At 40.3% G+C, this 26,539-nt stretch overlaps 1 long non-coding RNA gene across 1 annotated transcript in view; it reads right to left on the bottom strand.

Annotated features, from left to right (window-relative positions):
- Positions 1-4,594: 4,594 nt before the first annotated feature.
- LOC138852350 (uncharacterized) overlaps positions 4,595-26,539 on the bottom strand; it is a 33,665-nt gene continuing 11,720 nt past the window's right edge. The window contains exon 2 of the long non-coding RNA XR_011391678.1: positions 4,595-14,825. This is a non-coding gene — a long non-coding RNA (uncharacterized lncRNA). The remainder of the gene's footprint in view (positions 14,826-26,539) is intronic.

Below are 26,539 nucleotides of genomic sequence, written 5' to 3'. Positions count from 1 at the left end.
GCCTTTTACACTTCAAGAACTGGAGGCAACACTCTCAGCTTGTCGATCATCGGCAGCTGGGCCCGACGACATTCATATTCGTATGCTACAACATTTACATCAGTCAGCCCTTGCAGTCCTATTACACCTTTACAATCTTATTTGGTCACAAGGAGTTCTTCCACAGCTGTGGAAATCCGCCATTGTTCTCCCTTTCCGCAAACCAGGCACTACGGGACATGAAACCTCCCACTATCGTCCCATTGCTCTTACCAGTGCAGTTTGCAAAGTAATGGAACGTCTAGTAAATAGACGTTTAGTGTGGTATTTAGAGACACACAACAGTCTCTCCACTCGTCAATATGGCTTTCGTAAGGGACGTTCTACCATAGACCCCTTACTGCGCTTGGATACGTATGTTCGTAATGCCTTTGCGAATAACCACTCAGTTATTGCCATATTTTTTGACCTTGAGAAGGCATATGACACAACTTGGAGGTATAATATTTTAGCCCAAGCCCACTCCTTAGGCCTTCGAGGCAATCTACCATCCTTCCTTAAGAACTTTTTAACTGACAGGCATTTCCGTGTTCGGGTTAATAATGTGCTCTCCCCGGACTTTGTCCAAGCTGAAGGTGTCCCCCAGGGATGTGTTCTGAGCACAACACTTTTTCTCCTTGCTATTAATGATTTGGCCTCTAGTCTTCCATCAAATATTTGGTCATCACTCTATGTTGATGACTTCGCTATTGCCTGTGCAGGCGCTGACTGTCACCTCCTTACAGTTTCTCTCCAGCATGCAGTCGACCGTGTTTCCAATTGGGCCACCACACATGGGTTTAAATTTTCCAGCACTAAAACCCACCAAATCACTTTCACTAGACGCTCTGTCATCTCTGATCATCCTTTGTACCTCTATGGCTCACGTATCCCTGAACGTGATACAGTCAAGTTTCTGGGCCTCCTCTTTGATCGTAGGTTATCCTGGAAACCTCACATTACCTCTCTGAAGGCAACTTGTCACAGCCGGCTGAACCTTCTTAAAACCCTTGCTCATCTTTCGTGGGGAGCTGATCGTCGAACCCTCCTTCACCTACATTCCACCCTTATTTTATCGAAACTTGATTATGGTGACCAGATCTATTCAGCGGCATCTCCTGCTACTCTCTCTAGCCTTAACCCCATTCATCACCAAGGATTACGTTTATGCCTTGGTGCTTTTCGCTCTTCCCCTGTCGAAAGCCTCTATGCAGAAGCGAACGTTCCATCCTTATCCGATCGCCGTGATGCCCATTGCCTGCGCTACTATGTACGCTCTCATGATCTCCGCAATCCTTCCATTTATAGAATGGTCACTGATATTAGTAGACTTTATTTGTTCGCCGCCCCTGCTTACTCCGTCCCTTCTCTCTTCGCCTTCATTCGCTCTTGTCTTCTCTTCAACTACCACCTTTCTATGTACATGTAGCATCTCACTTTTCCCTACCCCCCTGGGAGGTCCCAGCTGTTCGAGTCTGTTCTTTCTCCCTCCCTTGCTCGAAAGCCCAACTGTCTACGGTCGCTTCCCGCTCTCTTTTTCTTGACCACTTTCACTCTCATTCTCATGCCATTGCTGTGTACACAGATGGCTCTAAGTCTTCTGACGGCGTAGGATTCGCAGCAGTGTTTCCGGACAGCGTCGTACAAGGGCATTTACTATCTTCAGCTAGTATTTTTACTGCTGAATTATATGCCATCCTTACAGCACTTATCCGTATTGCATCTATGCCTGTGTCATCATTTGTGGTTGTCTCAGACTCCCTTAGTGCTTTACAGGCTATACAAAAATTTGATACACCTCACCCCTTAGTCCTCCGTATCCAACTTTGGCTACGCCGCATCTTTACTAAGCATAAAGATATTGTTTTTTGTTGGGTCCCTGGTCATGTTGACGTACAGGGCAATGAACAGGCAGACACTGCTGCGCGGTCAGCAGTACATGACCTACCAGTTTCTTACAGAGGTATTCCATGTACGGACTATTTTGCTGTAATATCTTCCCACCTTCACACCCGTTGGCAACAACGTTGGTCTACTATGCTCGGCAACAAACTTCAGTCTATTAAACCGAGTATAGGTTACTGGCCGTCTTCTTATCACCAGTGTCGAGGTTGGGAGACTACTCTCTCCCGTCTTCGCATTGGCCATACTCGTCTTACTCATGGATATCTCATGGAGAGGCGTCTTGCTCCTCTCTGTGAGAATTGCCAAGCTCCATTATCAGTCAGCCACATTCTGTTGGACTGCCCACTTTATCAACGAGCACGCAGAATTTACCTCTGTCGTCGTCTTCGCCCCGCTGCTCTCTCTTTACCTTCCCTTCTCGCTGATGGACCCACCTTTCATCCGGACTCTCTTATTGACTTTTTGACAACGACTGACTTACTTCACAAATTCTGATACTTTCAGCCCTTTCTACTTGTATCTCTTGCTACCCTCTACCCCCGTACTATCCCCTGCCCCGCTGTTTTCTGTAACCTGCTGATCATCCCCCCTCCCTCCTGCCATCCAATTCCCTTGCTTCCTTCCCTACCCTGCAGCGCTGTATAGCCCTTGTGGCTTAGCGCTTCTTTTTGATTATAATAATAATAATACTGGGAATCTTCATTGATTTACGTAAAGCTTTTGATACAGTTGACCATGACTTGCTCCACATAAAATTGTCGCACTATGGTATAAGAGGGCACTCCCTCAACTGCCTAAAGTCATACCTCAGCAACAGAAGCCAATAAGTGTACACAAATGGAGCAAACTCTTCCCCACAGCCAATTACAGTTGGAGTCCCACAGGGAAGTGTCCTTAGCCCTCTTCACTTTCTCGTTTACATAAATGACCTACCAAATGCATCGCAACTACTCAAACCAACACTATTTGCAGATGACACTACATACGTCTTCTCTCACCCGAGCCCAGTCATGCTAGCCAATACTGTGAATACCGAATTACAGAAAATATCTATCTGGATGAGGACTAACAAACTTACTTTCAACATTGACAAAACCTACTTCATTCAGTTTGGTAACAGAGCTACAGATGTCCCTCTTAACATAATGATAAACGGATCACTTATCACAAAGCTCACAGAGGGAAAATTCTTAGGAATCCACCTTGATAATAGATTCAAATTTCAAACATATATACAACAAATTTCCAAGAAAATTTCCAAGGCCCTAGGCATACTATCGAAGATACGGTACTATGTTCCACAGTCAGCCCTCCTGGCCTTATATCACTCACTTATTTACCTCTATCTCACCTATGGAATTTGTGCATGGGGCTCAACAACAATAAATCATCTGAGGCTGCAGTCAGAATGATAACAAATTCCCACTACAGGCAGCACACTCCACCAATATTCAGAACTCTAAACCTACTCACCATACGAAACATCCATACTTGTTATTGTACCTACTACATATATAAAACACTTAACTCGGATATAAACCCTCCTCTCAAACGTCTCCTTACCAACCTCAACAGAACACATGACCATAACACAAGGCACTGATCACTCTTTGATATTCCTCATGTCCATCTCACACTATGCAAAAACTCAATGGAAATAAAAGGCCCAAAAATCTGGAATTCACTACCTGTGAATATAAAAGAAACACTGTTTATAAATTCAAGTCTCTTCTTAAAAATCACTTACTCACCCACAACCAAATAAATACTGAATAATTGTATCCTATAAATGTTTAACCTGTGACCCAATCAAACAGAATACTCCATTCTACTGAGTGCACAGCAACACAGTAAAAGACCATATGATCTGTCTTTGAAATACTCATTTGTGCTAAATTGTTAACTGTTTACAACAATGTTTACCACTGAATATATCATTGCTTAGTTAATCTTAAGTTAATTTTAAGCCTGCCCATCATGCTCTGCATACAAGGGGCTTTGGCATGTTACACTTAACCACTGTATTTCCTTGTACTTCTATGTATCATGTTCAAATTAATAAATCTATGGTTTGGCCCTACTGGGCTGAGGTGGATGATTGTTGTATTAATATTGGTAGAATTACCGACAATATATTAAGTAAAAGGACACAAATTCAACTAGTGTGACATTTTATTGTGGCAACCTTCTGCTCTCCAGGAGCTTTATCAAGCTTGATAAGCTCCTGGAGAGCAAAACGTTGCCACAATATAATGTCACATTAGTTACATTTTTGGATGGTTGTTGGTTGTTGGCAGAAGTGGATGGTACAGGTTCTGGGACTAAAGTCGATGATTGTATTGGAGTGTGCATAAATTCTGTAATGGATTTCTGGGCTCTTTTACCCTGCAAAGCCTTATACAGCTGACGGTAAGGCATCATCAGCTGGTCTAGGCCCTGTTTCAAACCACTGCTTCTTCATTTGTCAGGGCCACCTTCAGTAAAAAAGTCTGCTAATGCAGCAGCAACATGGAACTGCTCATGTAACTACTGCAATGTTAACTGTTTTTCTTCAGGCTCTTCTTCATCTTGTTATGTGGCTCCCTTGTATCTGTGCATCGATCTCTGCCAACATTTCTTCTGGAAATGAATGTAGATATAAACCATTTCCTGGTTAAATTAAATAGCTTAGCTCATTCTATAAATTTTACTGTTGAGTTTGAAGAAAATAATTCATTGCCTTTCTTAAATGTTTTAATTATTAAAGGTAACAATGATTTTAAATTTAAAATTTACAGGAAACCAACAAATAACTGTTCCTATGTACACTATATACACTATTATGCTTTATTCCTATGTACACTATTATGCTTTACGTATTTGTAGTCCAGAGTTCATAGATGAAGAAATCTCCAAAATTTATGAAATAGCTAATGATCTAAAATACCCAAGAAACTTAATTGATAAATCCTTTAAAATAGCTAGAAATACTTTTTACAATTCAAAAAGGGACAACCAACCTTATTCAACTAAAAATATGTTGGTTCTCCCTTACCATGAAAATTTGGTTGATATGCCTTCTCTTCTTAAGAATTTTAATATCAAAGTTGTATTTAAAAATCTTGACACAGTTAAAAAAACTTTTGATAAAAAAATTCCCCTAAAATGCTGACAGGTGTATCTATAAGATTCCTTGTCAAATATGTGACAAAGTTTGTTACAGTCAAACTGGTAAAAGTCTTGAACTTAGGTTAAAACAACATATAGCAAACACTGGCAAACACCCGGGATTCGCTGATGTCATGTCCTATTAACACACCTCTTTTAAGAGAAAAGTGATGTTGGCCCCATGTTTAGTGGTCTAGGAAATATAAAAAATCTCAATAATAATAATAATATCTTTATTTACTACAAGTACATGTACAAGGTACACAGTCCTAGCTGACATCAATGACATACTACTATACAGAAAGCCGTTGTTATGCAGAGCATTCTGGGCAAATTAGGCAAGTTTTGTCCCAGGATGCAACCCACACCAGTCGACTAACACCCAGGTACTCATGTTACTGATGGGTAATTAGGTTATTTCTTCTTTATGTTCACCCCCCCCCCCAAAAAAAAAAAAAAATGGAAAAAAAAAAGATGGAACATGGAGTATCTCTTAGGAGGAATGAAAGGGTCATAAATTCCCATCCACATTCAAGAGGACCTTAGTGTAGCCAGTAGTACAGATGCGGCATGGAACCCGTTCTATACCCTACCCCTTCATGCCAGTAAACTGGCACTCCAGGATAGCAACCTCACATTAACCAAGCCAGATCAGTGGACAAAAGAGAGGGTGGTTGGATATCTGCCATATGGCATACCTCCTTCAACCACCACCTCCCGAAATCCAACAGGGAGCCTCCATCGTAAGCCTCCCCCTGGGAGACAGGAGAGAGATTGAGACATTCCCAGATGATCCAGATTCCATAGCAAACCATACCAATGCCAAGGACCTCATTATTATAATAAAAAAAGAAGCGCTAAACCTACGAGGATCATACAGCGCAGCAGGGCAGGGAAGGGTGCAGGAGTATTGGGTAGCAAGTGGGAGAGAAATTATTATTAGGTCATGGAGGGCAGCGGTGCAGTGGATAGTGCACGGGGGTAGAGAGTAGCAAGAGACTGAGGTAGAAAGGGCTGTGTGAGGTGCTAGAAGCATTAACAGAGTTTGTGCAGTAAATTAGTTGCTGTCAAAAAGTCAACAAGAGTCTGAGTTAAAGGAGGATCCATTAGCAAGAAGGGAAGGCAAAGTAAGGGCGGTAGAGTGGTGACAACATTGGAGGTAAATTCTGCACGCTTGTTGATAGTGGGCAGTCCAACAGAATATGGCTAACAGAAACTGGAACCTGACATTTCTTACAGAGTGGAACAGGGCACCTCTCCATGAGATACCTGTGAGTAAGACGAGCATGGCCGATGTGAAGATGGGAGAGAGTAGTCTCCCAACCTCGACAATAATGACAAGAAGACGGCCAGAATAGAATATACAGTGGTACCTCGGGTTACGAACAGCTTAAAACTTGAACAATTATGTAAGTGTATTTATTTAAGTGCTTTTGTAAGTGTATTTTTTGGGGGTCTGAAACAGACTAATCTAATTTACATTATTTCTGTCTATGCTTATCTGTCTGCTTGTCTCTCTATCTCAGAGCCAATCATGAACCAACAGGTATTACACACGATGCAGAGCCGTCACATCTGATTCCTGAACAAGTGAAAATATGTATTACTTGCCAGTCATGCTTATTATGCATTATATCTACAAGCACAGTATAGCACTTTGTCTGGACATAGACAGAGATAGATACAGACAGACAGAGATAGAGACAGCCAATCAGCCAGCCAGCCACTGGCCAGTAAGCTCACCAGCCAGCCAACCTGCTGAACACATATTACACACAGGTTATAGGACATTCTGGCAGGATGACACTATCAGTTTTACCAAAATTTAAAGAATGTTGCACATGGCCTGGTGGCAAAAGCTCTTGCTTCACAAGGTGAGGGTCCAGGTTCAATTCCCAGTGAAGTGGTGGAAACATCAGATGTGTTTCCTTACACTGGTTGTATATGTTCATCTATCAGTAAAATGGGTACCTGGGTGCCAGTCGACTGGTGTGGGTTGCATCCTGGGACAAAATTGACCTAATTCGCCCGAAATGCTCAGCATAACAAGGGGCTTTCTATATAGTGTATGTCATTGATGTCAGCTAGACATGTATACCTTGTACATGTACTTGTAGTAAATAAAGATATTATTATTATTACCGAGATTTTTTATATTTCCTTGACCACTAAACATGGGGTCAACATCACTTTCCTCTTAAGAGGGGAGTGTTAATAGGACATGACATCAGCAAATCCCTGGCATCTGCCACGCTGTTTGTTCTAACTAGTGCTCCCACAAGGTATTAAGTGGTCCTAGATTTTTTTAATACTGGAGGCAGGAAAAATAAAATGCTGATCTATGTTGGGAGCACTAGCGGTAACGATGTAGATCTACGTTTGGATAGTTAAGGTGATAAGGAGGTTCAGCCGACAATGACAAGTTGTCTTCAGAGAGGCAATGTGAGGTTTCCAGGATAACCGACAGTCAAACAGAAGGCAAAGAAACCTGACCGTATCATGGTCTGGGATACGCATGCCATACAGGTACAATGGATGATCAGAGACAACAGAATGTCTAGTAAAAGTAATTTGGCGAGTTTTAGTGTACGTACTAGAAAATTTAAACCCATGAGTAGTGGCCCAATTGGAAACACTGTTGACTGCATGCTGGAGAGAAACTGCAATGAGGTGACAGTCAATGCCTGCATAAGCTATAGCAATCATCAACATAGAGTGAAAACCAAATAGATGGAAGAATAGATGTCAGATCATTTATAACAAAGGAGAAAAAGTGTTGTGCTCAGAACACATCCCTGGGGAACACCTTCAGCTTGGACAAAGTCTGGGTAAAGCATATTATTAACCTGAACATGGAAATATCTCTCAGTTAAGAAGTTCTTAAGGAAAAATAGATTACCTCGAAGGCCTAAGGAGTGGACCTGGGCCAAGATATTATACCTCCAAGTTGTGCCATATGCCTTTTCAAGGTCAAAAATGATGGCAATAACTGTGTGGTGATTGACAAAGGCATTACAAACATATGTACCCAAGTGTAGTAAGGGGTCAAGGGTAGAACAGCCCCTACAAAAGCCATATTGACTAGTGGAGAGACTGTGTGTCTCTAAATACCACATCAAATGTCAATGGGACGATAGTTGGGGGCATCATGTCCCATAGTACATGGTTTGCAGAAAGGGAGAACAATGGCAGATTTCCACAGCTGAGGAAGAGCTCCATGCAACCCAATAAGATTAAAGAGTTATAAGAGGACAGCAAGAGCTGACTGACAAAAATGCAGTAGCATACGAAAATGAATGCAGTCAGAACCTGCTGCCGATGATCAGCAAGCGGAGTGTGTTGCCTCCAGTTCCAGAAGAGTAAAAGACACATTATAAGATTCTTCTCTGATAAAAGAAAAGTTTAAGGGCGCTAACTCTCTGGAAGACTTTGAGGAAAGAAACGAGGGCCATAGACAGAGCCCCTAAGAGATATGGACAAGATGATTACCAATTTCGGTGGCAACGTCAAGAGGGTTTGCTACAGCAAAACCGGCAACCCAAAGAATGGGAACCGGGTCGGAAGAGTATTTACCACTCATAGAGGAAGCCGAAGTGATGGCAGAAACATAATCCCGCCAGCAAGTGCGTTTAGCGTAATGGACGACATGGCGGGTGATCGCTCTCTTCTGCTTAAAATCAAAGAGTCACTCTGTGGTTCTATTTTACCAGTACCTGCCCCATGAAGTGCATTTTAAACATAGTGCCCGAGCCCAAGCATGCACTTCTGAGAATGCCTGCCTGAGGTTTGGGGTATCGAATGTGAAGCTGCAGTTAAAACTGAGGTCAAGAAGAGGTGTAAAAGCTCATTAATGGAGGACGAAAAAGGATCCTCACTAACAGCAGTTTGACGTGAGTAAACGTTCCAATTCGCTCAGTCAAACTGCCAGCGTGGGCTACAAGGAGGTAGTGAATACGAAGGAGAAGTAAGTATGATTAGAAAATGATTGCTGTCATGCAAGTCTGGGAGGACAGACCAGGCAAAGTCTAGTACAGCTGAGGAAGAGCAAACCAAGAGATTGATGCAAGAGAGGGAATGAGTATGAAGATCAAAATGGGTGAGAGTACCCATATTCAAAAAATGGAGGGGGAGAGAAGCAAGAAAAGCCTCTGACTGAATGTCACGGGAGTCACAGTGAGACCTCTCCCAGAGGAAATGGTGAGCATTAAAACTGCCAAGTAACAGAAGTGGTGGCAGTAAGGAAGAAACTAGAAATGCAACATCTGGGATAGATAATGCCCGAGAAGAAGAGAGATACAAAGAACAGATTGTATACCACTGTGGGTTGCAGTGAAATGCAATGAAGTATGAACAAAGAGCTGATGGTATGGAATACCTGTGCACATAGGAAGTGCACTTTCATTGAAGGTTCCATTGGGAAAAGGATCCGATGAATATAATAAAACATAGCCTGAGATGGGATGGATAACAGAGAAGCGTAATCTGGGTTCTTGTAAACAAACACAAACAGGGGAAAACTGGGAGAGCAACAACCGAAGCTCACCCCAGTTACCTCTCAGGCCTTGGATATTCCACTGTAAATAAGTCATGATTTGCGAAGAGAAAGATACAAGAAATCTGAAGGTAGAGGTATCTATGGACTAAAAGTGTTAGAAAAGTCCACATGTGAAGGCAGCGGAAAATGCACAAGCAGTGAAAGACTGGGACGCTGCAAATGAAGTTGTGCAGACGGAGAAGAGTAAAGAGGAGGAACAGAAGGTGGATCAGTGTCCATCAATGGTGTAGTCTCCTCACTATATTCGGAGATAGCTTCTAGTGTTTCAGAGGACAAGGACGTTGTATGTGGGGTGATATTAGAGATGGAAGAAGGAGGGCGAGTAAAGATCGGGGCGACAATGAAATGCACCAAAGTAGAGGGGGACAAAAGGGAACTGGAGAAGTGTGGGAGGGGACAGGAGAGGAAGGTGCTGTACCAGGAGGAAGATGAACCTCCACACTCGTAACAGAGCCAGTTAGAGGTGAAGAACCAGGAACAGAGACTGGAAAGGAAAAATGTGCAGGTAGAAGGGAAGGAGGGGTTCAAGGAGATTTTAACAATGGGGATTTTTTGGACTTCGGAGAAGTAGAGAGCCGATGGGCAGGAGTTGTTGTATGAGGTCTTGTAGACACAGAAACCTGTGAGTGAGAAGAGGAAGAGGTGAGAAGAGAATGAGGTGTCAAGAGAGGGACCTCCGAGACCAGAGACGGGTGACTGTGGAAGGGGTGGCCACAGAGGAGGCTGCGGAAGTTGGGGTCCCAGAGGCGGGGGGGGTTGTTTAGTAACTTGAGAAAAATATGGGGGAGTCTCCTCTGGAGGTGTAGATGACTGCCATAGCCTCTTTGAAACAATGGATTTCTCACTCATTTAAGTAAACTTGGCAATGGCAAGAGTAAGATGGGAGAGCCTCATGAAAATTAAGGCGAGGAGGAGGTAGACTACAAGACATATTGGTATGATCGTCGGCACCACAGACAGGGCATTCGGCTATGAACCTGCAAAATTTCTCTAGATGACCAAAACGCCAGCAATTTCTACACTGTTGCAGTATAGGGATCACCTTTGGAACTTGTAAACGGTGTCCTGCAATATAAACCGAGGACGGAAGCTCATGGCAGTTAAAAGTTAAGCAAGCTACATTACAAGAGTATTGTCTCTGCCTGCTGGCAGGGAAGACATAAGTGTCTTTTGAGAGGATTGGGGGGTTTGGAGCTCAAGCTGTTCCAGAATATCATCACCACATGTCTGGAAATTCTGTTGGACAATGGTATGAGGTAGAATGACAGTACCACTACAAGAATTAAGAGAATGATGTTTTTCAATAGTTACAGGAATAGCATCTATGGCTGTAAGGAGAGGAAGAGCGCGAGCTTGGCTAGCATTCTGTACTGTGACGATGTGTGCACTGCTCTTGAGAGCATGAAAGCATATATCTCTACCAACATGGCATAGGAGTGCCTTGCTAATACTATGACTGGAAAGATAGTAAGGAAAAGAAGTCAGTCACAGAGTAAAAAACTTAGTCCATTGTGTATTTTGAAACAGTAAGGGGAGGGAGTGTCGTGCTGGTCTTTTCTGAGCAGAATGAGAAGGAAGCGAAGGAGTATCATCAGGTAATGGTCTTGGGCATTTAGGTGTGGGACTGAAGTTGGTCCAATGCGAGATGCGCAGGTGATCCGAAAATCGCTGTACCGTAGAGGGAGAAGCCAGAAGTATGGTCAAAGAAGTGCCGAGGTAAGATGTATCAAAGGAGTCAGGCAGAACCCCGGTACCTGGAGCTGGTGACAAAATGGCACAAGCAGGAGGTACGGGGGCATGAGAAAGCCCAAAGAGTGGTCAAATAACGAGGTAGGGTCGAAACGAGGTGCAGTAGCAGAAAGGAGCCCTGGGGGAGCTGTCTCATGCACCTGGGACACCACGGTTACATCACTTCTTTCTTATTGTTTTTAGAAAAAAAAAGGGAGGGGGAACATGGAGGGATAGCTGCTAGGAGAAATGAAAGGGCTTTAAATTCCCATCCGTGCCCAAGAGAACCTGAGCACTGCAAGTAGTGCAGATGCAGCATGAAACCCGTGCCATACCCTACCCTTCATGCCAGTAAACCAGCAATCTAGGATAGCAACCTCACATTTACCAAGCTACCTCAGTGAACAAGAGAGAGGGCGGCCGGATACCTGCCACAAAGCATACCTCCTTCAGCCACCACCCCCTGGAATCCAAAAAGCAGCTTCCAATCACTTGAAAAACACCCAAAGTCACCCCCCCCCCCCCTCAGAGACCGGAAAGGGAGTGGGACATCCCCAGGTGATCCAGATTCCACGGAAAACTACACAACCACCACGGACCTCAACGGAATGGAATGGACCATGGTACCCTTCCCCCTTCCTAGGAATTAGAGTGCCTGTGGGAAGAATCCCAAAGGCTGAAAACAGGAAGGGGATATGGGAGGGATGGGGAGGAGGAGGAAAGGAAAAAGGGGAGATGGTGATAATGGGATAGGGAAGGGGGAATTTGGGGATAATCAGGTTCGGTCTGAGGAAGAAAATCTAAAGGTCTAATTCCTCAGATCAAGACTAAGGACCTCAATGGAATGGGATGGACAATGATAACCTTTCCCTCAACCTAGGAACTAGAATCCCAGAGGGTGGCATGACCCCAAAATCCAAAAGCAGAAAAGGGAGTGAGAAGGGATGAGAAGGATGGATCAAAAGGGAGGATGGAGAGTAGTATTTAAGATAGGTCGGAGGGAGGCTGAAAGGTCCAATGTCTCAGACCAAAAGCCTCTTCACCATGTCAAGGAGCCCCTCCCCCCTTGAAGAGGCTTCTCTCCTTATATAATTTCTATTTTGCAAAAGCCTCTCATATGCTTACTCTCTCTCTTACCACTTCTCTTTACCTCATCATTCTGCCAATCACTCCTCTTCCCTCCCACACCCACCCTCCTACATCGACAAACGTATGTATTTCAAGAGCTCTTTAATTACTTAAGGCACTAAAACAGTTTGTCCCAAAGTATCATTTGAAATGCTGGAGCAAAGTTTATTATTCATTAAACATTCAAAACATTAAGACAGTTAACTGCTTTTATAGCTTCTTGTGTTATGGAGATTTATTAAGGTTCTTTACACACTCAAAGAATCAATATAGATTTTTTGCTGTATGTCCCCTCAAGTGCCGTACTAAATTAGATTGTCTTGAAAAGTTCTTTAGGCACTTTGAGCATTGATATGGCTTTTCTCCTGTATGGCTTTTTGTATGTCTTACTAACTCAAATTTCCGTTTAAAGTTCTTTGGACACTGGGAGCATTGATATGGTGTCTCTCCTGTATGGCCATTCATGTGAATTTCTAATTCATATTTTCGTTTAAAACTCTTTTGACACTCGGTGCACGGAAATGGCGTTTCTCCTGTATGGCTCCTCATGTGTGTTACTAAATTAGATCGCTGTGTAAAATTCATTAAGCACTCGGAACACTGGAATGGTTTCTCTCCAGTATGGCCCCTAACATGTACTACTAATTCAGATTTTTCTTTAAAGCTTTTTAGACAATCAGAACATTGGTATGGTTTTTTTCCTGTATGGATTCTCATATGTCTTACTAATACAGATTTCTGTTTAAAGCTTTTTAAACAATCAGAACATTCATATGGTTTCTCTCCTGTATGACTCCTCATGTGTATAACTAATTCAGATTTTTGTATAAAGTTCTTTTGACACTCGGAGCACTGATATGGCTTTTCTCCTGTATGGCTCTTCATGTGTGTTACTAAATTAGAATGTTGTGAAAAGTTCTTTACACACACCAAACACTGATATGGTTTCTCTCCTGTATGGCCCTTCATGTGTCTCACTAAGTGAAACCGTCGTGAAAAATTCTTTAGACATACACTGCAATGATATGGCTTTTCTTCTGAATGTTTTCTCATATTTCCTGCTAGATGTATTGTTTGTGAATTCATTTAGGAACTACAAAATATGATTACTCTCATGTATGAAATCTCATGTATTACAAGAATCATTTATTTAAAATTTTTGTTTACAAAGTACTTGAATAATTTATTATTAAAGGTACGTATTCTTAAGTTTAAATTCATGTTATTCTTCTCTCTCATCTTACTCAGTTAGAGCAGTCAACTTCTAAGAGCAAGGTCGTGGATTTGAAACTTGGCAGGGACAAGATATATGGACAAGTCTCCTAACACCTACATTTTTTTTTTCACCTAGCAGCAAATAGGTACCTTTACATGGTATATTCCTAGGGAATATACCACAGACTTGCTAGACATTTAATAACAAGAGGCAGGATAACAGCATGTAGCTTTTAAGATAAATGCAGGAATTAAAAAAAAATGGAAGTGGCTTTTCCAAAATGAAAACTAGCATAGTTTCTCTAATTGAAGTACACTATCTTGATCAACGGAATATTTTGCATTATATTAATTAGACATTCCAAACCAGAAATGCTTTCTGCAGTGAATGAACTTTCACATATTATTATAACATAACTTTCATACAAAATCTAAGAATGCTAATAGTTTTATACAAGCAGTATGCATCATGAAACTAGGACACACTGATTTTTTTTTTTTTTTCATATAAATAAGTTTAGCAGCTGCCAAGCCAAATATATTTTGAAGACTCCTGGAGACACAGAAGAATAAAATTCTTTTGTTTCCAATATAAACTATATGTTGTGCAGGATAAACTTATTGTGCAAAAGTGTTGAAGACACTGGCTGATGTTGTGGGTTTTGCCTATCTTGAACAGATTCTGCTGAAAGTTGGCAAAAATTATGTAATATGCACACTTCTTATTATAGTAGAGTGACCTTGAGTGAACTAGTTGCACATACATATGCAGCACTTCTAATAAATATATACATTTTACTAAAATGTACAAATTGTTCATACATTTTAAACATTTCTATTAAATATCTAAACTTTCATTACAGTGCACTAGTGGTAGTTGCTTATGCAAGTAAAGTACATCTGAAGAAAAGATAAGCTTTCACCACATTGTAGTAGTTGCTTATACACACGATGAACTTCTGGTGCTTGTAGGCAAATTCAGACGTGGTTTGCCTGTGATTGGTAGTAAGTCTTCTCATTCCAGTCCAAGGCTACAAGGCACACAGTGCTGACACAATATATTTGCTGTACTTTGAGACGATGCTGGGTGTTGGCTCAGCAAGTGTACTTCATGTATTGCAACAACGAGCTGTAAAGGGAATGAGTGGATGATCAGTCGTTAAAATTACATTATACACATTTTATTGCTTCTGTTAACTTTTCCTGCTAAGATATCTAGTTTATAATGTAACACTATATGCAGGCAACCCTTAATATGATCACCGAACTTGGGCCCCTTCGCATTTATGACAATTTTATCTTAGCAAGACTGCCCATAAAAAATTAATCTTAAGGTATGAGCTCTTATTTAAAACACTTCACCTATAAGAAATATCAATCTGACCTACAACATGGCAGGTAGTAGCTCTCCAGGAACCAATTAGCTTACAGGGGTCACCTTTATAAGCAAAGAGAATTAGACACAATTTCATAAATTACATTACATTATTTTCATTCAATTGCTGTTTTACTAGAAGTGTGTGGACATCATAAATAAACAAACATCCACGGCAAAATCCCCACACATCCGTCAAAGAACAGGCATTACAGGTTTTCAGAAATCCCCTCATGTTACCTTGCTCATACTCAAACAGCATGTTAAATCCCCAAAACCAATTTATCTCAATCCAATTTAACAAGCTCATACAGGCCTACTTAAATGCTCAAGCCCCCACCACTTAAAACTTTTTTCACACTCTCCACCATTTCCACTTGAGAAGACTTCTACCCCTTTCTTCCACTGACCCTCAATGTTTACACCCTTGTGGTCATCCAATTCTGCTCCATCTTTTCTCAATGATCAAATAATCCTGACATCTCCATTCTCTGATTATTATTATTACAATCAAAATTAAGCGTTAGACCCACAAGGGTCGAACAGTGCTGCAGGGTAGAATATGCTAAAGATGTAATATGCCAGATCAGAGACCAGCAAGGGTGAAAAGAATGCTGGAGGATGAGTCAGTAAGGGCAGTGAAAAGTGCTAAAGGGAAAGTATAAGCAAAGTTGGTGTAATAAAGCTACTGCTGACAAAAAATCAGAGGGAGTCTGTAAGTTATGATTTGCGAACAGAAGTAAAATGGTAATATTAAGCAGCTGTCTACAGACTAGTAGGATCAGTAAAGTATACATGTGGAGGCAGCTAGAAATTAGTAAGACGCAAAGGAAAGTGTTGTGTAGAAGGTTGAGTATGGTGTGAATGAGAAGTGACAGGAGGTGGACTGCTATCTACCATTTGCTTTGTCTCCTCGATAAATGTGGAAATGATTGTTTCAGATGACAGGGAAGGCAGACAGCATGGTGTCAGAGGTAAAAGATGTAGGTTGAATAAGGACTGGAGAGACAATGGAAGTTACCTAAGAAGGGGGAAATGAGAGGCTAGAGGTACACTGGGAAGAAATTTGAGTGGGGACAGGAGAGAAAGAAACTTGAATGGAGACAGGAGAGGAAGCAACCACAGGTGAGGATGGATGAAATTCCAAAATAGTAACAGATGCTTTATGAGGTAAAGGACTACATTCAGAGACAGGAAAAACAAAGTGTTTGGGATGATATGTGATTTAGGGGTTAAAGAACATTTGTACTTTGATGTTTTAGACTCTGGAGAAGTAGGGATGCGAGGGACCAATTTAGCTGGGGGAGGTTGTGTAGACACAGAAACATGTTGTGCAAGAAAGGTATAAAATACCGACAATATCAATGTTAAGACACGTGTGCAACATCTGGATATCTTTATTGTAGACGTTTCACCATCCAGTGGCTTTATCAATACAGACTCTAGGACATAATTAGAAGACAGTAGAACTATATACAAAAGATGAGGTAATCAGTCCCTCAGCCTTGGAGTTAGTGTTCACAGCATCATGGTGGTGGAGAATCTGAAGCAAAGGCAAGGAGACTGGCGGTTATATAGGCGTCACTGGAAAGGAACGTGTAGCAGATGAGGGCATAGTCACTGGTAGGCGGGATTCCCCAGTGGAAGTAGGTCATACACGTCCCTTTCCACTGACGCCTATATAACCGCCAGTCTCCTTGCCTTTGCTCCAGGTTCTCCATCACCACAATGCTGTGAACACTAACTCCAAGGCTGAGGGACTGATTACCTCATCTTTTGTATATAGTTCTACTGTCTTCTAATTATGTCCTAGAATCTGTATTGATAAAGCCACTGGATGGCAAAACGTCTACAATAAAGATATCCAGATGTTGCACACGTGTCTTAACATTGATACTGTCGGTATTTTATACCTTTCTTGCACAACATGTTTCTGTGTCTACACAACCTCCCCCAGCTAAATTGGTCCCTCGCATCCCTACTTCTCCAGAGTCTAAAACATCAAAGTACAAATGTCCTTTAACCCCTAAATCACATATCATCCCAAACATGTGTCTTAACACAGAAACACGTGAACAAGAAGATGAAGGAGGACAGAAGGTGACGAGGTAGGAACCTCGAAGTCTAGGGCTGCAAAAGCGTTAGACACAGAAGCGACTGTGGAAGTGGAAACTACAGAGGCAATTGTGAAAGTGGGTACTACTGAGGTTTGAGGCCGTCTAGTAACTCTGAAATGAGAAAGGTGTGGAAGTCCCTTGAAGGGAGAAAGACTGCCATGGCATAAGAGAAACCTTCTTTCTCTTTGAGACAGTGAATTTCTCATTCCTTTAACCCTTTCAGGGTTTCCGACACACTAGTACGCCTAATGCGCCAGGGTTTTTGACATACTAGTACGCATAAATTCTAGCGCCCTCAAATCTAGCAAGAGAATGCTGGTAGGCCTACATATGAAAGAATGGGTCTATGTGGTCAGTGTGCGCAGTATAAAAAAAATCCTGCAGCACATAGTGTGTAATGAGAAAAAAAAAACTTTGACCGTGTTTTTGGTTTAAAACAGCGACTTTGCACTGTATTTTCATATGGTATTTATTGTTGTATTCTAGTTTTCCTGGTCTTATTTTATAGAATGGAAGACATATTACAGAAATTGAGACAATTTTGATTGGTTTCACAATGAAAAGTACCTTAAAATTGAGCCCAAAGTAGCAAAATGGTCGATTTTTGCCAAAGTTCAGAAGTAAACAAATCATGTCATGCATCCAATACACATCAACTGGTGAATCTAATATTCTTTCACAAGTGTACTGATAGTATTTATACCATTTCTACACTAATACAGTAGTCTGCATAACAGTAAATCTTCTATTTTTTGTGAGAATAAAAATTCAAAGTGGAAAGCAAAAGAAATGTAAGAGGGGCCTGGGGATGTGACTAATGAACAGAGGAAATGTTATTTTAGTGCCAGGAATGTCTTTCTTGTTTATTCTATACCCTATTTGGAAATTGGCATCTTTTGAAATTTGTGTGAAATTGGCAAAATTGATAAATTCTGACCACTTTATTGGATAGTTGAAATCGGTAAATGGGTGGTTTCTTGTACTCATTCGATAGAAAAAATGGAGTTCTAGCGAAATAGTTATGATTTTTGTCGACTAGTACACTGGAATTGGCCAAAAATAGGGCTCAAAGTGGGCAAAATCGCCGATGCGTAAACATCGTCGAGACCGCTAACTTCGCGAGAGCATAATTCCATAAGTTTTCCATCAAATTTCATACTTTTGGCGTCATTATGATCGGGAAAAGATTCTCTATCTTTTCATAAAAAATTATTTTTTTTTTTAATTTGGTGATCCTGAGCACAAGTCTGGGAGAGGGCCTGTCGACCCTAAAAGGGTTAATTAATATAATAATAATATAATATACAGTGGAACCCCGAATATCGGCAGCTGTGTTTATCGGCTGAATCGTATTTAGGCCGGTTTTTGGGCTGAAATTTTGCTCCGTATTTTGGCCGGTGCCTTGCAAATCAGCCGTATTATATGCGTCAACCCGCCTCTCGCCGGGACGCTGCTGCGTAGGTGAGTCAGTCTGTGTCTCTCAGTGAATAAGCATATACAGTGGACCCCTGCCTTACGATATTAATTCGTTCCTGAGAGCTCATCGTAAGCCGAAATTATCGTTAGCCAAATTAATTTTCCCCATAAGAAATAATGGAAATCAAATTAATCCGTTTCTGACACCCCAAAGTATGAAAAAAAAAAATTTACCACATGAAATATTAATTTTAAACTAATACACACAAACTGAAGAAGACATGCACAATTACTACTCTACTAAGAAGAGAATACATGACACTTACCTTTATTGAAGATCTGGTGATGATAGATGGGATGGGAAGAGGGGAGAGTGTGGAAGTTATTGTTTAGAAGGGGAATCCCCTTCCATTAGGACTTGAGGTAGCAAGTCTTTTTCCAGGGTTACTTCCCTTCTTTTTTAATGCCAATAGGACTAGCTTGAAAGTCACTGGACCTCTGTCGCACAACAAATCTGTCCATAGAGCTCTGTACCTCCCGTTCCTTTAAGACTTTCCTAAAATGGGCCATAACATTGTCACTGTACAGGTTGCCAACACGGCTTGCAGTAGCTGTGTCAGGGTGATTTTCATCCGTAAAGGTTTGCAGTTCAACCCACTTTGCACACATTTCTTTAATCTTTTTTTTCAATTCCATACTAATTCTCGCCCTTTTTACCACAGGGATGGCACTAGAAGCTTTCTTGGGGTCCATGGTGACTTATTTTGCAGTTACAAGCACTAAAAACACTGGGATAATGTGAAATGTACCGAATGTATGCATAGATGCGACCGCATTGGCTGGCTTGTAAACACTGGTGCTGAGGCCACACGTGGGACGTGTCCCGGACAAATCACGTAAGGTGAGGCAAAATTTTTGCGTTCAAATGCTTCGTATGGCAGATTTAACGTAACGCGATGCGTTCATGTACTCCGTGCATTCATCCAAACATTTCCTTACAATCCATTGGTTTTGTGCTTGTTTATTAAGTGTGACTGTGAAATAAGCCACCATGGGCCCAAAGAAAGTTCCTTTGGTAAAGAAAGTGAGAAATGCGATGGAATTTAAGAAAGAAGTTACTGAAAAATATGAGAGAGGTGTTCGAGTGCTAGAACTTGCCAGGATGTATGGGAAATCCAAATCAACAATCACTTCCATCCTGGCAGAGAAGGTAGAAATCAAGGAATCTAATGTTGCAAAAGGGAGTTTAGCAAGGAGTGTAGCAGGGAGGCAGGGAGTATAACAGGTAGGCAGGGAGTGTAGCATGGAGGGAAGGAGTGTAGCAGGAAGACAGGGAGTGTAGCAGGGAAATCAAGGAAGCTAATGTTGCAAAAGGGAGTTTAGCAGGGAGACAGGGAGTGTAGTGGGGAAGCGGGACCCAATGGAAATAAGTCACTCTGTCTGACTTTTTTGGGTTATCCTAGGTTCTTTACACATATGCAGTGGAAGGAAGGCAGGGAGTGTAGCATGGAGGGAGTGTAGCAGGGAGGCAGCGAGTGTAACAGGCAGGCAGTGAGTGTAGCATGGAGGGAGGGAGTGTAGCAGAGAGGCAGGGAGTGTAACAGGGAAACAGGGTGTGTGTGGAAGGGAGGCAGGGAGTGTAGCATGGAGAGAGGGAGTGTAGCAGGGAGTGTGGACAGGAGGCAGGGAGTGTAGCAGGCAGGCAGGAAGTGAAGTATGCATACAGGGAGTGTAGCAGGCATGCACAGAGTGTAGTAGGCAGGGAGGGAAGTAACCCCAGAGAGGGCTTTGATACATGAAGTCCTTATGGAGGGGGATTCCCCTTCCAAACAATAAACTCTCATCTCTCTCCCCTCCTCGCCTTCTTCAATATGCCAACAAGAGTCTTCAATAAAGGTATGTAATGTTCAGTTATCTTAAAATTTGTGCTTTATACTTATTTCTCATTGTTTTCTGTATGTAAAACTACAGTTAATCTTTAAAAAATGTATTTTTTGTTAATATTTTTTGGGTGTCTGGAACAGATTATGTAATTGTATTTACATTAATTCTTATGGGAAATATTACTTCAGTTTTCAGCCTTTTCGGATTTAGACCGACCTTCTGGAACAGATTACAGCCAAAATCTGGGGTTCCGCTGTAATTAAATAAAATAATATGACTGGACGGCAGTTACCGATGTTGCCGCCAACAGGTCATTGAAGCTCAACTTCACACCTCTATATCTTAGTAAGTATAGTGAACCCTCTGTTTTCGTTAGCCTTTGATTTCATGATTTTCGGTTATCACCAACTTTTTTCATCAAAATATAGTCTCTGTTTTCATTATTTCCCTCTGGTTTTCGTCGGTCGTACAGAACATGTATGAGTGCCGTGTGTGCACACAAAGCCTCCCACACTCCATTCTGAGTCAGCTTGGCATTGTATCTCAGCGAGTAAACATTACCCAGTGAGGTCATACAAAACATTTCGTAATAATCCATTGAATTTTGAGCTTGTTAATTGTGTGTGACTGCTAAATAAGCCCAAAGAAAGCTCCTAGTGCCAGCTCTATGGTAAAGGTGAGAAACAAGATAGAATTCAAGAAAGAACTCATAGCAAAGTACCAAAGTGGAGGAGGAAGAGAGAGGAGAGAATGTGCCTTCTTCAGTGATTCAGTGGTTCTATGATATGTATGATACTAAAGCAGCAGGAGTTGATAAAGGCTATAGCACCAGCCAGCAATGAAGTGTAGCATTAACAGTGCAGCAAGTAAGTTAAGTGATTAAGCAATAGAAAAAGTACGACATGAAACTAAGTCCTCCAGTGTTGTTGAAGTTATGTAGGGCCACTGACAAGATATGCCAACTGCATATCTTCCACCACCCTAAACCAATGCCAGCATCTCCTCCAAGTGTAAATATTTCTTATTTATAAAGTGTAAATATTTCTTATTTATACAGTAGGGCCCCACTTATTCGGCAGGTTAGGTTCCAGGCTACTGCCGGAAAGCAGACTTTGCCGGAAAGCAGAACTCCATTTTTTTCCATTTATAAATGCATATGCCAAATAACAAGTTTACACTAACATATATTAAGTTAGCAATAGAACTAGGCATTAAAAAGTAAAATACACACACAGTACACTCATTATTTACCTCAAAATATTTGTAGTCTTAATGGAGGGCAAAAGGTGAGTAGTATTTACTCGAAGAAGTCAGGTGTGGTAGCCCTCCTGGCCACCCCACCCACGCATACTATACTATGATGCTTAAAGCTCCCTAGAGCAATAAAATGCATATATAGTACACTCATTAATTACCTTAAAATATTTGTAGTCTTAATGTAGGGTGAGAGGTGAGTTTTATTTGTATGCAGTCAGGTTGGGAAGTGTGGGTAGCCAGGAAGGGCAGCCCTCCCCTCCCAAGCCCACCCCACCCACACATAACGTAAACAAACCAGATGAACACATCTGGTTTTCATTGCAAGTCCTGCAAGTTGCCTGGCTACCACAAGTCGCACAAGCTGCCTGGCTACCACAAGTCCTACAAGTTGCCTGGTTACCACAAGTCCTACAAGTCACCTGGCTACCACATCTCATATTTATGTTAATTTATTCTACTGTGGGGTGTATTTAGGTGGATTAAGCAAAATGTCTATATTAACATTTTATACAATATTTAATGCTCCTTAGAGTGATTATTGTTATTATTATCATTATTAATATGGCATCCTCAAGACTAATAAGACGCTCTTAGTGATTTTAATGTGTACTTGCATGCCAGCACAGTGTGTAAGTTTACTTAGGTACAGGTACACATACGTATATTATTATTATAATAAAAAAGAAGTGCTAAGCCACAAGGGCACGTATAATATTCAGTTATAATAATAATGTAGGTATGTAGTCTGCCTGGGCTACATACCTACATGATATTTAATGTGGCCCAGAGCCATATTATTACCATCGACATACCATGTTCACTGAGTTTAATCATTTCTATCAACTACCTTTAGATGCCATCATAAACAAAGGGAGAAGTAATGAATAATCCATGCCAAGAATTGCAAACAAAAGCGTTATGTATTAAGGGGAGTGACGTAATGTTCTCCCTCCGCCCGGCTACCACACCTCCATAGTATATAAACAAAATGTTAATATATTATGTAACTTGTTTCTTATATAATTTTGAAGAAAATATAATAGATGGATTAATGAAAATGTCTATATTAATGTAAAATAAGACTTTTAATGTGCCCAAGAGTGATGATTATTAGTATAACGTAATGTTTTCCTTCCACCTAGCAACCACACCTCCATAGCATATAAACAGCATATATGTAATGTGTTTCTTATTATTACACAATAGAGAGAAGTGCCCATGGAGAATGTAAACAAACCAGGTGGCCCGCGCCATATTTGAAAGACGACTTGCCTTATAGAAAGTTTTGGTCATAATTTGAGATCGCTGTATTAGCGGAATGCCAAAAAGCGGGGCCCTACTGTAAATTACGTACATTGTTGCAGTATGAATAGTGGTCGTGGCCTCTGCTGCTGCCACCACCACCACTATATGTATGGCTTATGCTGTCAGTGGCCCTTATAAACCCAACACCACCACCACCACCACCACCACTCCTCACATACGTAATGACATATTTTATTCATTCTAGAGTATATATCATGTTTCTATGTTATTAATACTGTTTAATATGCCATATTAGATGAATTGTGACAGATAAATAAGCTGTCATATTTAAGCATTTTGTCCTGTCTCCAAACAATAGACTCTCCTTCCTCCATACGCCAATAAGACTCTTCAATAAAGGTAAAAGTGATTTAAATGCTCATTTATCCATTCATTAGTGCTTTATATTTATTTTTCATTGTTTTCTGTATGTAAAACTATAGTTATTCTCTATAAAATGCATTTTTTGTTAATACGTACTTTTGGGTGTCTGAAACGGATTAATTGGATTTACATTAATTCTTGTGGGGAAAATTATTTCGGTTTTCGTGATTTTCAGGTTTTGTCAGACTCTGGAACGGGCTACCATGAATACCAAGGATCCACTGTACTGAACAGAATTTTTTTTTCATTGCCTTCAGAAGAATGAACTCTTTCAGTCTATAAGAATTTGTTTTTTCTTTGAAAATTCTTGAACCCTGAGACCAATTTTCAGATTGGGGGTCTGGATCCTGAAAGGGTTAAGATATTAAATACTTGACATAATGTCCACAGGGTCCAAATATTTAAAAAAAAAAAAAAAAAAAAAAAAAAGGTGTTAGTTTTTCTTATGAAATGGCAGAGAATCTTTTTCTGACGGTAATAAAACAAAAAGTATGAAATTTAATGGAAAATTGACAAAATTATGCTATTGCTTATTTTGCTGCATCAATGACATTTACGCATCAGCGAGTTTGCCCACTCTGACTCCTATTTTAGGCCAATTACATTATTCCAGTTGACCAAATTCTTAGATATTTCTCTAGTATCACTTCTATTTTATCGACTGAGCACAAGAAACTGCCCAATCAACTATTTCAACTACCCAATAAAGCAATCAGAAATTGGCAATTTGGCCAATTTCACACTTCCAAATATTCCAATTTCAAAATAGGGTGCAGAATAAACAATGCAGGCATTCCTGGTACTAAAATAACATTTCTTCTGTTTATTAGTTACATTTCTAGGCTTCACAGATGAATTCCATCTTGATCTTTTATTCACATAAAGAACTTATTCACACCAAAAAATAAAAGATTTACTGTTATACAATACTGTAATACAGTGAAACCTCGGTTTTCATCATTAATTCATTCCAGAAAATCTGACAAAAACTGAAGCAATATTTCCCATAAGAAATAATGCAAATCCAATTAATGCGATCCAGACACCCAAAAGTGAGTGATAAAATTAATATAGTCTTAATGGTCTTAATGTAGGGTGAGAGGTGGAAAGTATTTATTTGAAGAAAGTCATGTGTGAGTGGTAGGGAAGCCCGCCTGGCCACCCAACCCACTATGTAAGCAAACAAACAAAGCATCCGGTTATGGTTCATAAACATTCATACTAACACCTTACATTATGTACAAGTTGTCTCCACAGTGGTACAGTAGAATAAATAAAGACCAACACTTCCATTCTCATGTAATTTTTAGAAGGAATGATGCTTTGACAATTATTATTATTATTATTATTATTATTATTATTATTATTATTATTATTATTATTATTATTATTATTACAAGTTATTGTTATTATAAACTATTATTACAAGTTATTATTACAAATTATTATTATAATCATTATAAAAACAAGCACTAAACCCAGAGCACATATAAAATGTGCAATAACTTTAAAACACTTGAAATTTCGGAAAGTTTCCAGACATAATGGAGAGACGTGGAGCTCACAGAGAATGTAAACAAACAGGGTGTGCCATATTAGAAAGACAATTAGCCATATAGCGAGTTTCGGTCATAATTTGAAATCGCCGTATTAGCAGAACACCATAAATTAAAATGCCATAAAGTGGGGCCCTATTGTATTGTACATACAATTATGCATAAAACAAAAAATAATTATTTCTTAGTGATATTTTTATTTAGGAAAATATTCAAGAAAACAGCACATTAATTTTGGTTGCACAGCATGTCTGGACCACTCAGAACTTAGTACAGTGGACCCTCAGTTATCAGCTGTAATCCGTTCCAAAAGGCTGGCCTAAAACCGAAATGGCTGATAACCGAAATAATTATTCCCATAAGAATTAATGTAAATACAATTAATCCATTCCAGACACCCAAAAATATTCACAAAAAATACATTTTTTAGAGATTAATTATAGTTTTTACATACACAAAACAAATACAACTAAGTAAAACACATACATGAACAATTAAATCCCCCTTATGTATGCTGGGAGGCAGTTGAACAGTCTTGGGCCCCTGACATTTATTGTGTTGTCTCTTATCGTGTTAGTGGCACCCCTGCTTTTCATTTGGGGGATGTTACATCGTCTGCCGAGTCTTTTGCTTTCGTTTGGAGTGATTTTCGTGTGCAAGTTTGATAGTAATCCCTCTAGGATTTTCCAAGTGCATATAATCATGTATCTCTCCCGCCTGCATTCTAGGGAGTACAGGTTGAGGAACTTTAACCCTTAAATGGTCCAAACGTATATGTACGTTCACGCGCCCAAACGTATACAGGTCTCCCTCAACATTCACGTTTTCAACTTTCACGGGCTTCACACATTCGCGAATTCATGTTATTAATACATGTTATTAATAATATGTACTATTATTATTTATAGCATATATGTTATTAAATACATACATGTTAATAATAATACATGTTATTAATAATAACATGTACTATTATTATTTATAACATATATGTTATTAAATACCACTGCCTCAACCGCTGAATTATTGTGAAATGTTTGGAAAAGCAGGGAGACTAATGTTCACTCCAGCATAAACAAAGTCACACTGACGATGTGTCAACCACTCCCTCGTATTTTTGTACAATTTCCTTCTTCAATTATATCGTATTTATTATTATTATTATTATTATTACTATTTTTATTATTAGCAATAGCAGAAATGTTCGATTCTTTGCTGTGTTCAAGAGTAAACACATGAAGTCACCGACTAATACCTTTCCTAATAGCCATTCCAATATGCAGTCATGAATGGGTTTACATTATTTATTCTGTAGTTTAATAGCAAATAATGAACAAACAAAACACTCACCACACTGAGTGGTGGGAGGGCTGGCTGCCAGTTGCGGGGGTCGGAGGGAGGGTAGTAGGGACTCGCAGTGGTGGAGGCATTGGTGGAGGCAGTAGTGGAGTCTGTGGTATTTAATAACATACATGTTATTAACATACATGTTATTAAATAACATACATTATTAAAGCATAACATGTATATATTTAGTACAATTTACGAC

This window comes from Cherax quadricarinatus, chromosome 7, assembly GCF_038502225.1.
Source record: "Cherax quadricarinatus isolate ZL_2023a chromosome 7, ASM3850222v1, whole genome shotgun sequence".
Taxonomy (NCBI): domain Eukaryota; kingdom Metazoa; phylum Arthropoda; class Malacostraca; order Decapoda; family Parastacidae; genus Cherax; species Cherax quadricarinatus.
The sequence above is the reverse complement of the archived record's forward strand: the minus strand, read 5'-3'. Positions and strand labels throughout refer to the sequence as shown.